At 37.7% G+C, this 12,063-nt stretch overlaps 1 protein-coding gene across 2 annotated transcripts in view; it reads right to left on the bottom strand.

Annotated features, from left to right (window-relative positions):
- The window catches only part of PDE4B (phosphodiesterase 4B), a 356,277-nt gene that overhangs the window by 19,473 nt on the left and 324,741 nt on the right, over positions 1-12,063 (bottom strand). The gene's annotated exons all lie outside the window — the stretch shown is intronic.

Here is a 12,063-nt window from a genome sequence, read left to right on the forward strand (position 1 = left end):
AGAATTTTTTTGCTCACCAACAGTGTGCCAGTGGATTTAGCCTTCTTTTACGGTGACATGGATGGGAAAGAATGATTTCATTTTAAAAACACTTCATATTCAGAAGGCAATTTTCTGTACTCCATCAGCTCATTACTATGCATATTAGATGGCTTTCAACAAACTAAACATATTAAGCCTTTTGATCTAGGATCTAGACCGGGTTTGGAAATATAAGATATTGTTCACTGCATGAATGGTGAGTTATTTGGGTTTATGAATTACGATGCTTTTTGATATTTTAGTGTTACATTGTCTAATTCATGTCAGAAATATTTTAGAGTTAAATTTATTTTCACTTTATTTTAGTAAGCTAGGGCACGTTGAGGAAGGCATTCCTTTCCTGTAGGCATGCTTCCCCACCCTCTCCTTGGTAGAGTTAGAGAACAGGCAAAAGGAAAGTCTAAGATAGAGCCGTACTGCAGTGGGATTCCCTACCCAGGGCCACCCCACTCCCTGCCCAAGTTCTCCCTCCTCTTTGTTACCCCACCCTGGACACCCAGGAATACAAGTACAGCACATTAAAGGAGTAGAAAGCACCATGGCAACAGCCCCCCCCCCCGCCCTCCACACACACACAATTGGCTCTCTTTCCTGTCAGGCATTCCCTTTCAAATGAGCATCCTGTACTGACAATGGCTTCACTCTGAGCATCAAAGCCCCCATCATGCCACAGCCTGTGCCCAGGAGACCAGGCCTTCTGAGGTGAAGCCAGCGTGAGTCCGGACTGCTGCCCACTGGCTGCACTCTGTACCGTGCTCAAAGAGGCACAGTCACCCTCTCTGGGTGACCCTGCTGGCATATGTGTGTTTTCCCATGATACAATATGTGAATAGCAGGAACTAAGGATCTCTGACTCAGGCACCTCAGCTACTCTGCCTTACTTATTGGACCTTAATGCCATTTTGAATTCCAGGTGAATCACATAAGTTCCAAGTTATTTGGTTTTTAAGACACAGCTACTCAGTCTTAATGACATCTCATTTTTAGTTCTCAAAAGACAGGCACTTATATTAAAGGCGCCAAAGCTGGAAAATAAGGGTTTCAGTGCTCTGGTTGATCAGCTGAATTTGGACAAAGAAGCAAACTTTACTTGGAACATTGTAAAAATATCTTGTGAAAAACATAAGAGACAGATGATTTCTTTATATCAAGTCTGTGCACTAGATGTAGCCAAATGTAACATTCAAATAATCACCTTCATTTTGAATCTTTTGGTCTCTCTGAAATATTTAGAAAGATTCTGAAGTCAATCAGATTTATACTCTTTTAGTCATATCATGTTATCATGTATTTGCTAAATATTTATTAAACACCTAAAATGTGCCAGGCAAAGCATTGAAGATGTAGCAGTGAAAAATAAAAACCTTTTCATGCTTTTAATCAACTTACATCCTAACAGAAATAGTCAGATGTATTAGAGCATGTTAGTTAACCACAATAGTTAAGAGTCAGGAGGGAGTTCTGGAGAGTCTGGGTGAGTTCTTTATTAATTATATTGGCCCCTACGCTCAGAATATAGGAGCAGGTAGAAATCCAATCATTAAAGACCTGGAAAGGAAAGACCTTTCTCCTCAGTTTCTTTCTGTCACCTCCCATTGTCACAGGACCCCATTGGCATACACTATCAGCCTGTCCCCAGTGTAGGGGCAGGGAGTGGCTTTCAGTTGCAGGGTTGAGAATAAACCAAACTCCTCACCTTTCCTGCATACTACCTACACCTTTCATGTACGTAGTTAACAGATGAATATCACCTCCCTCCTTCTCATGCCTAAAATAGTTCTATGAGCCTTTTGCTGGAGGCATGGAAATGCCACCAAAAAAACAAAGTCATCTTAAGGCAACCGTAAAACACACATAATGAAGTACGCAAATAGCGGTCACTCAGTGTCAGAAACCGACCCAGTCCTTTAAATGTTGCTTAGCAACCAGCCGTTGGTTTTCCTCCTCCGTAAGGGAGGGCCTGACCACACTGACTAAGGCAATCATTGCTCTCATCAAAAAGAAGTTATGAAGGGCCCACTTATGTTGTGCTCTGTACACACTAGGGAAGGCAGTCATGGCCTTGCAGCAGACGGGGGACCTTTTACATTCTAGTAACGTGGAGTCCAATTAGTATGATTAGTGCTGGCCTGTGAGAATAGATCTGACAGGTATGGAATAGATCTGAACTGTGTTTGAGGTTAAGGCTGAGGTTAAGATTGGGGAGTTCAGCTTCGCTGGGTTTTGGGTGTCTGATTCCCACGTGGGGGGGGGGAGAGTTGTTTCTGTTGAGCCAGAGGCAGTAACAATGTGCCAGACAAATCTAGCCTCTCATTCTCAGTTCTTGGTAACAGTCTTGTGAAGTCACATCACCTCTCATATACAAAATGACAGTGATGTATGATTTCAGGATCTAGCCTCAGCCTGAACCTGTCCTGACTCTAGGAGAAATTACGGGGCAGCCTCCTACAGTCTGGGCACATTAGTTACCAGCAACCAATATTTCCCAGAAAACAAAACTCCCTCATTACTACTGAGAAAAACAATACAAATCAGAAATACTTCAGTCCGTAAGAGTAAGCCACCAACAAAGGAAGAAAAATATTTATCATCCTTCCAGACTTTTATATGTTTAAGAACACTGGAGTCCCCCTGTCCTCTTATCAAGTTGGTTATTGAGTCCAAAAAGGAAGGTAAAATAGCTCTGGAGGGAAAATGTGTCTCAAGGAATTACAAAGCTCAAAAGGAACAGACATTATTACTTTATCAAATGCCGTAGAGAAAGCCACAAACAGGAGCACACTATGTCAAAGATAAATGTGTCTCTGCTACCCGAAGTACACAGATTCCATTTTCCAGTTAAGAATCCGCCTTCACAAGAAAACTCTGTTAGCGCCTACCTAGAAATAACGTCCCCAGAGGAAATGGCTGAAGCCCCCTTTCAACGCAGACAAGCGAAGTCTGTGAATGAACCCTTAGAATCACAAAATCCTCGATGCTTCCTTAAGCTTATGTCCAACACTAGATTCGTGACCACTATAGAAATGACAGTTCTTTTTTGAAAAGAGAAAAAGATAGTCTCTACATAAATGATTTGATATTATTTGCCTGAACTATATCTTCTCTATAAAATCATGGGAATTTTTAATAGGCTGTCTTTAATAGTGGGAAGTCATTTAAAATAACTGAAATAGCAAAAGCTGAAACTCAATTACATTAATATGAACATTCTGTTTATGGCTTCAATTTTTCTTTAGCTTCAATAATACAAAGTTGGGGCTGTTTTGGGGTTTGTTGTGTTTTTTTTTTTTTTTGCTGACACAGATTCTTATGAAGTGATGGAATACTTCATCATTTTCTATATTTCTCATCAGACAACTAGTTTGAAGTCTATGCAAAGATCCATAGGCAAGCGAGGAATTCTCTTGGTCAAGTCCTTAGTTAAGTTAATCACAAAGGAGGTGTGTACTAGAATGGTCTCAAATTCATTCTAGTCCTAAATCTTGATGTTTCCATGCTTCTAAGAGTTAAAAAAATGCAGGAAAGTAAAACTACAAGGATTTTTACTTTCTAGTATCAAGCACATGAAAAAACAACTTTTAAGACTAATCTGGACTTGTCAGGAGATCACCTAAAAATCACTTAGGATTGAATCCATGTTCTTCTGCCTGTCAAAGCCTGGACAAAGCAAGCACTTTCCTCTCATTCATAACCGCTGATCAAAGCAGTAGGTGAAAATTGTGCAAAAGAAAAAAAAAGTTGCCAGAAAGAGAGGAAGACAGCCCCAGTGGTTACTCCTGTGGGTGGCCATCTACGCAGGAGCCCATCTGTGAGACAGGCGCCGTATTGTGTGGGATCTTCCTGTTTTTGCAGTATGAAACAACTGCCCAAGTCATTAAAGTCACAATGACTTTGTTAAGGACTAAATTTTGACTCATATTTTACACTTTGTTAGTCATCACTTAATAAGAATTCCCAAGCACCAGGAAAGCAAAGGGGCTGAGAAGAAATGAATGAGGCCCCACAGAAATGAAACACCCTAATTCTTAAACACCTACACTTTTTGGGGGGCAAAATCTGATTTAAACAGCAACTAAAATAGGGATATACTGTACTTTCTCTCAAGACCTTTATCAAACTCAAAATTACCACAAGCTGAATATTTTGGATTATCTGACAATGTACATTTTATCTCTTATCTTTTTGGGGTCTTTCCCTATAAACTCTATCATCTATTTGAAACTCGATGTCCAGTTTCTTTAACAAAATGTTTGTCTTATTTGAAAAGCAAGTGAAATGAAAAGAAGTGAGGTTGTAACAAGGTTAAGAATAATATACTATTGTCCACTAGCATCTACTTTTGCTAGAGGCTATGGTTCCAGGATGGGCCACCCTAGCAAATAAGTGCTACTGTACTGGCATCTGGAGCCTGGTGTACCAGGAAATACAGTTAGGTCATTCTAGCTGTCCACATGCCAAAAAAGAAAAAGAGAACTCATTAAATATATTAGAATTGAGTGAGTCTCTTAATTTTCTTAATTTTCCAGTCATACAATAACCCACAATAAATAAGTATGTAATAAAAAGCAAGCAGAAATATCTCTTACCATAATTCTACAATAAAAACTGGTATTTGCAATGAAGCTAAAATGGAATAAATACCACGTGCTGGTTACAGACCAAGTATGTGCTCAAGTGACATTTTAAAGCCAAAGTGGGGACAAACCATGACCGCTTTCATACAGAGAAATGAAAAAAGATTAAAAGAATTTAAACACAACTTTGAATACAACTGTTCTACAACTTGAGACTAGGTCATGAACAGCCCTCAAAATTACTAGGTGTTTATTTCTCCTTATCTATCTTTCCTGCTGTCCATTTTTTCTTGAAATTTCTGAAAACTAAGAGAAAATATGGCACACATTGAGAAACTAAAAAAATGACCTTCCCCAGACTCAAAGTAATTCTTATGAGAATGTTTAGAGAAATGTCTCCGACCTAACATACCCCTCTCTCCAAAAGTTGCTGCAGCAACACAATTAGATAGACAAAAGGTACAAGAACTTTGGGCACAGTTATACCCAAAGACTTATAGTTTCATTATGTATTTTAGCTGTATATACATGTGTACCCACACACTGTATTTTATATATATGTAACACTATATGATATAGCACTACATCATACTTGCAAATGTAGGACTATAACATTTGGAAACATATATATTTCCACATATATAGGGTTACCAGATTTAATAAATAGAAATTCAGGACACTCAGTTAATTTTAAATAAGTATATCCTAGTATACTTATTTTAAAAAGTTATATTTCAGTCATATACTCATACTGTATCAGGTTTAGAGATCTTGTATATTTTTAGACCATTTAAAACATTCAAATTTTTTTTGACAGAGATCTTTCTTGCTGGTGAGAAATTCAATAAGAATAAGATGCGCAACCATTACTGGAGCTTCACGATTTTATTTTATGTTTTCAACCCCTTCCCTTTAATCTGGCTGTTACCAGAGATAAGCAAATAATAAAAAGGCACCGTGGCAGATTTGGGGTGTTGGTCTGATCATTAAATATCAGAGAGGCCTTTTTCAACAGATGGCAAATTATCATAGCAATTGAGAAAAATCAAGGAATTAAGGTACACTATTTAGTGGTTCTTTCATTTTTCCAATCCTGCATTAAGCATTGTCTTATTAAAAATTCCAATACTTTTTGCAAGCAGAAATATTTACTATAGCTTGTTTTGAGATGGCTACTTTACCCATTTAAACACATCACATGGCATGTATTGTGTTAAATATTAATTACATTGATTTCAGCTAGGAACTTTCACATGCCCCTGAGATAAAAGATGATGAGATGCTTCGAAACCTGTCATGGAAATCACTGCTTCTGGAATGGCAGTTTCCCAGGGCTGGGCCAGCCCCCTGGTCTAGAAATTTTCAAGATCTACTCTAGGGATCTTCAAATAAATAAGGAAAAACCCTGGGTTTACACAGGCATATTTTTTCCTTCTCTAAAAGACAATATGTATCTCTTTTGGTATTTCGGTGATTTTTATGCTAGAATACATACTTTCATATTGAGAAGATTCTGCCATAGATTGGACATTTGAAAATAATTTTAAACCATAAAAGATAAAAACAGTAATCTTAAGCAATTTTATCATTTAAAAAGGTAACTGTATTTATTTTCTATTTTGCTTTTCCTCTAATTAGCTACCATAATTTAGAAGAGATGGATGGATGCTTTGCAAAATGGGCCCCAAGACATACAAGGGTTTGTTGGGTTTATGAAAAAGGCTTATAAAAGTAGTTTCAGAGTCAGATGCATAGGTCAGACATGATGCAGATGGGGTTCTGGTTATAGGGTGACCTTACCAGGAGGGTCTCGTTGCATTAAGAAGACTCTAACAGCAGACCCAACCACATTCTTGCATGACCTAGGATCAGCTGAGCATCCAACTGGGTCTGGAAATAAAATCCTGTACTGCAACTTAGTATGAGAAATTGGACAAGTTGTTGAGTTTCTTGGAGACTACGTTTTCCCATCTTTAAAATGGGAAGGTTAGAAACAATACATGTAAAGTGGTTGGCAAGGTTTCTGAGACCATTGTAGGACTTGTTGTTTACTCAACAGGATTTGTACTTGAAGCCGAGTTCTGTTTCTGCATTTTAAAAGAATATGAGCTCATGCTAACTTTTTCACTTGTGTTTGCATTTGGGTGGAGGTTTCGGTTGGCTGTTTGGCACCTAAACGCTTTTCTTCTCATTATTGACAACAGCGGGTGTCATTAACTACTTAGTTCCCACAATATGCTCTTGCAGGTGTGATGCAGCGCTATCTCATACAGTTTACATGACACAGGGGTTACTCAGGCTCACTGGTTGCCGTTTAGATTATTCACCAGTCTAAGGAGTGTGAACCAGAACTGCCAGAAAGATAGAGCCTGTCAAGTGAAACCATAACTCAAAATGGCCTTGTATTGAAACTGTATCATTAAAAAAGCCTGTTTGGAGATTTCCAGCTGCCGCTCACCTATCCATTCATGATTCCATTACTTAGCTAATTTCCTCAACGTAAGAGACTTTAGAACTCTCTATGTATTAACCAAAGGCCATGGATGTCCACAAATTGCCCGACAGAAGGATAATTGCTCCAAGCATGGATTTTGCGCAGATTTCCACAGTTGGGGTCATCCCGGGAACAACACATTTGAAGGAACTGAATATGTGTGGCTGGGGTAGGAGAGGAGTATCAGCAATATGTCAGGAATGAAAAACATAACCAAACAATGGCAGAATGACTAAGCTGCTAGTCTCCAGACACAACAGATATGGAGCATGGCTGAGTTTCAGACACGTGTTCGTACAGACACTTTCCAGCTGAGTATGCAGTAGCTATTGTCAGTCTCTGAAGGGATTACATGCTTATCCAAAGGAGGGCAGACTTTTCAAGAGAAAGGTAAGCCGAATACGCTATTGCCAAACCAAACAACAGGAATGGGCTTCACAGTTCTGCTCGCAAGGAAAGAGCATTTGTCCCTGTTGACTTTGTTCTCTGTTATCTGACTTTGATTTTGGGAAAAGGCTCAGAAAGCAAGATTTCATTGCTTTGAAGCGTCACTGTGAACCAAGTGGTGGGGTGGGGGGTGGGGGGGGTGGGAGGGTGCAGTTCTCATTCAACCTAACAATTACAAACACTGGAGTTAAGCTCAGAAAGCACCTGCATGGTGCAGTGTAAAAGGAAACCCGATTCCTGGGTTCTAATGGGTTTCCAACTAACAACATAGCTGGGCCTGGACAAATGACATTTCTGAGCCTCATGGAATTGATCCAACAAATATCTATTTGAATGCCTACCAGGTGGCTAGCCCTATTCTAACTGCTATAACTATAAGAGTGAACAAGGTAAACACAATTCATGTCTCCAATAAACTTACAATCTCAGGGAGTAAAAACTAAGTTTTGCAACAAAACCCCCAAACCATAAACTGTGATAGCAAATTGTAAAACAAACAAGCTATGGAGTTAGGATAATGAGAGAAGAGATATCATCTAAACTAAGGTCTGGAAAATAAGGATGCTTGGCCAAGCTCTAGCTTTACAGCTCTGTGAGTATATGTTGTGTTAGCAAGTCATACAGGAATATAACGACCTGTGAATTTACCTTTAATTTTGAAAGCATTTGACTTCGGAGCAAATGCTCCAAAGAGAGTAAGATCTGATTCTAAGCATCTCTATTGAGTACCTGAAGGGTTTAGACAAATCGATTATGTCTCTTGCATCCTTGTTTCACACTGAAAATCAGGATATAACACTTTCCTGGAGGTGAGCATCATATGAGATAACAGCAGGTGAAAGCCTATGTCAACAAGAATGGGCTCTTCACTTGCGTTTCTTTACCTGATGCTTTGGGTATCTGACAACCCCAAAATGACAAACTGGTATATATACACTTAAAGGGAATGGCTCTTTCATGCTCTGTCCTCCCACCATAGGAAGCTGTGAGAGCACATAAGCATTAAGGGAAGAAACAAGCCTTTAAAGCCCCTTTGCATTGCTCCATAATTAATGCTCCTCGGGGGGAATCAAGGTGCTTGGGGAAATGCAGTTTGGGATCATGTGGCTGGTTTGAAAAGCAGTGATCAAAGAAGAAAAATCTCTCCTGAATTATTTCTTAATAATACTTCCTTATTTATTACCTTTATGAAAAAACCCCTTAGATTTTACTCATTTTAATCCAATATATTTATCTTACTTAAAAAAAAGAGAGAATCTATTTCTCCTCAGGAGTTTATGCTTTTGTTTGCTTATTTTTGGCAAGGTCCTTCTATTTTAGGATTTACTCAGGGCCCTGAAGGGTCTTTTATGAAAAGCAATATATGACCTTTCTCAGTTTGAAAATTTTAGGATGCCAAAAATATAATACAGTATTAGATAATGACCTTATCTCAATAATTTAAATATACAAAAGAAGATTCATAAAAGATCGTTTTTAAATACTACAGTGGGAATGAAATAAATTCTCTGAAATTAAACTATACTGAATTTAAAATATTTAAAAACATATACTGTTAAGTCTTGATGAGATATTATCAGAATCTTTTATGCAATGAATAAAAAAGATGAAAATAAATTTTGTGCACCAGATCCTGCATGGGTAAGCTACAGCAGGGAAAAAAATCAATGGCAGCTTACTGTCAAGAGCACAAGTAATATACTGGATCTGACCAAGAAAAACATACCCATTGCATCAATAAACTCAGCTATATGTACATCATTCTGATTCAATTACAGATCTGAGCCAGCAGGAGCCATCTCATTGGACTGGAGCTGAGGCAGGAGGGCACTGTGCCCTTTCAGCTTAGTAGATGGGTGGCATTCCGGCCAGTTAAATGGACCCTTCTGGGCCATGAGTGGGATATTTAGGGCAATAGTTGGAGTCCATTTCATTAGTGACCCATCAGAAAGTCCCTAGCTTCTCATAATCCAATGGACATGCAAAAGTGTGCTGGAAATGCATACTATCACTGGATGGTCTAAGCCTAGTCCATGAATTTAAATTTTTTGAAAATGCTTTAAAAATTTCCTTTTTTAATATGGAGAAAGTCATTAACCATCCGAGCATTGTTCAAAAAAACCCCCACAACTTAATTCTCAGAAGTCCCCATGTCAACAAATTTCTCCAGTGACCAAATCAAGTAGAACTGCAGAGAGCTTTTCAAAATAAAATCAACCCCAAGTCAACTACCACCAATGGGCAAAAGTCTTCAATGGCTTTTCACTTCTCTCATTACAATAAAGAGACACAGAGCTATGTAAAACATAAAGTCTCAAAAATTCAGAACACGATTTCAGACCTACAGTCTGGAGCAGATATAAATAAATCCCCATATAACTAAAAAGTTACCTATGCTTTATCTGGGTCAGTGGGCAGAAATAATTGAAAGAGTAAGGATAGGGTCAAATTGAGATCACCGCCTTGATTTCAACTTCCTAAACTAAAAACTCTGCTAAATAGCAGAAAGAATTCAAGCACTGACTATTTTCTTATCAGCTGGTAAAACTCTCTAATTTATCACCTTCAGTTTCAAAGAAAAGAAAGGAAAACATGGAAGAAAGTTGAGGGCAGTTATCCTAATCACAGGGTTTTTACTACTTAAACTTGGGTATTGGGATTAGTGGGAAAGCAAAGAAATATCAAGAGCATTAAAAATGTTCATGCCCTTTAATCCATTCATTCAATTTGTGGGAATCTAACCTAAAAAGAAAATCAGACTGCCTATGTAAGATGAGATTTTTTTTTTGCTGATGACATATATCTCTGGGTGTATATGTTTACATATGTATAAATTCATGTATTAATATATATTCATGTCTTTATACATATGAAGACATATATATATATATATATATGAATTCAAAAATTAAAACAGCAAAAAGTCAAGGAAAATAACCAATACCAGGAGTGTTTAAAGTAACTTACAACAACTCTTTTCTGCTGGATTTTGATCGCAAAATTTTCAGGAATACTAAATTAGTTCTCTTTTCTTGAAATGATTAAGACATGTATAGGTTTTACTCAAGAAAGATAAGTGCCCTGGCTGGTGTAGTTCAGTGGATTGAGTGCGGGCCTGCGAACCAGAGTACTGCGATTTGATTCCCAGCCAGGGCACATGCCTGGATTGCAGGCTAGTTTCCAGCAGGGGACACACGAGAGGCAACCATACATTGATATTTCTCTTCCTCTCTCCTTCCCTTCCCCTCTAAAGATAAATAAATAAAATCTTAAAAAAGAGAAAGGTAAATGGACAATGAGAAAGTCAAAACACAATGCTAATGAAGGAGGGAACATCCCACATTTTTCTTAAATTTAATTAGCCTTTTGCTGATGGTGAACAGCGAGCTGAATTTGTAATCAGACCTGGATTTTAGTTCCTTATTCTTCCACTAATTAACCCTAGTTAAGGAAAAGTCATGTCATAATACTATTATTTTTCATTTAGATTGCGTTTTATATTTTATAAAGATGTTTGGGGTTCATTAGGTATTTAATCTTCAGTTTTTATAATCCTCATCAATAAAATGAAGTCTTCAAATATGTAAGGCTCCCTTTCGGGCTTAAAGTTGTAGGATTTTATCAAATGCAACCATGTAAGGCTCTAATCAGAAATAATATATTTAGGTATTTTGGGGTCTGGTTTATCACCTTTCACCTTCCACACTGACCCTCAACATTAGATGGTTGCCAAATTAACACTTCACTTTGCCCTGTCCAGTGTTAGCACATAGGCTGATGATGGAGTTGGAAAGATATTTTAACTTCTTACTATTTTCTTTCCAAAATAATTAGTTAAAAACTATCTTTTCGGATATCAAAGGCCAAAGCTTCTCACCCTAAATCTAAATTTTAAAAATTGGTTTAATCTTTTTAACTTTTTATCTGTACTCAAATTTTATTTTGATAATGGCTGAAGGTTATAATATTATGCACTATGATGTTCTTAAGGAGTGGAGGAAATCTAGGCATTTAAAGTTTTTAATGATCATTTTTAAAACTGTCATATTTTGAATAGCTAAAAAGAGATGAAATTGAACCATGAAGATAAATTTTCTTTTTAACAAATTCACAAAACTTCAGTCTTTGAAGGCTTTACCAAAAGTGGTATGTTTTTAAGTTGCAAGTAATTAGCAGAAGGAAACGTGACTGGTGAACAGGATTGCATGATTTTATAGCCTTTAAACTCTACTCCATAGAGAGAAAAAGATTATCAGACACTTCTTAAGGAGAAAATGATTATCAGGCATTTCCCAAAACAGAAACAAAAGATATGGGAGTTTTATGTCTTTTTCATTTCTAAATAACAGCCCTTTCTTCGTGGAAACACTTGGCTACTTTTAAGTAAATCAAACAAAGGAAGTTACAGTAAAATATCCAAGAGACTAAACAGTTTGGCAGCAGTTGAGGGAAACATCACGTACGAATGGGCAAGACAGAGGGGCTGGCAGGTCCCTGAAAAACGCT

Source organism: Sturnira hondurensis, unplaced genomic scaffold, assembly GCF_014824575.4.
Source record: "Sturnira hondurensis isolate 20B ecotype Veracruz unplaced genomic scaffold, ASM1482457v3 Scaffold0000648, whole genome shotgun sequence".
NCBI classification, from domain to species: domain Eukaryota; kingdom Metazoa; phylum Chordata; class Mammalia; order Chiroptera; family Phyllostomidae; genus Sturnira; species Sturnira hondurensis.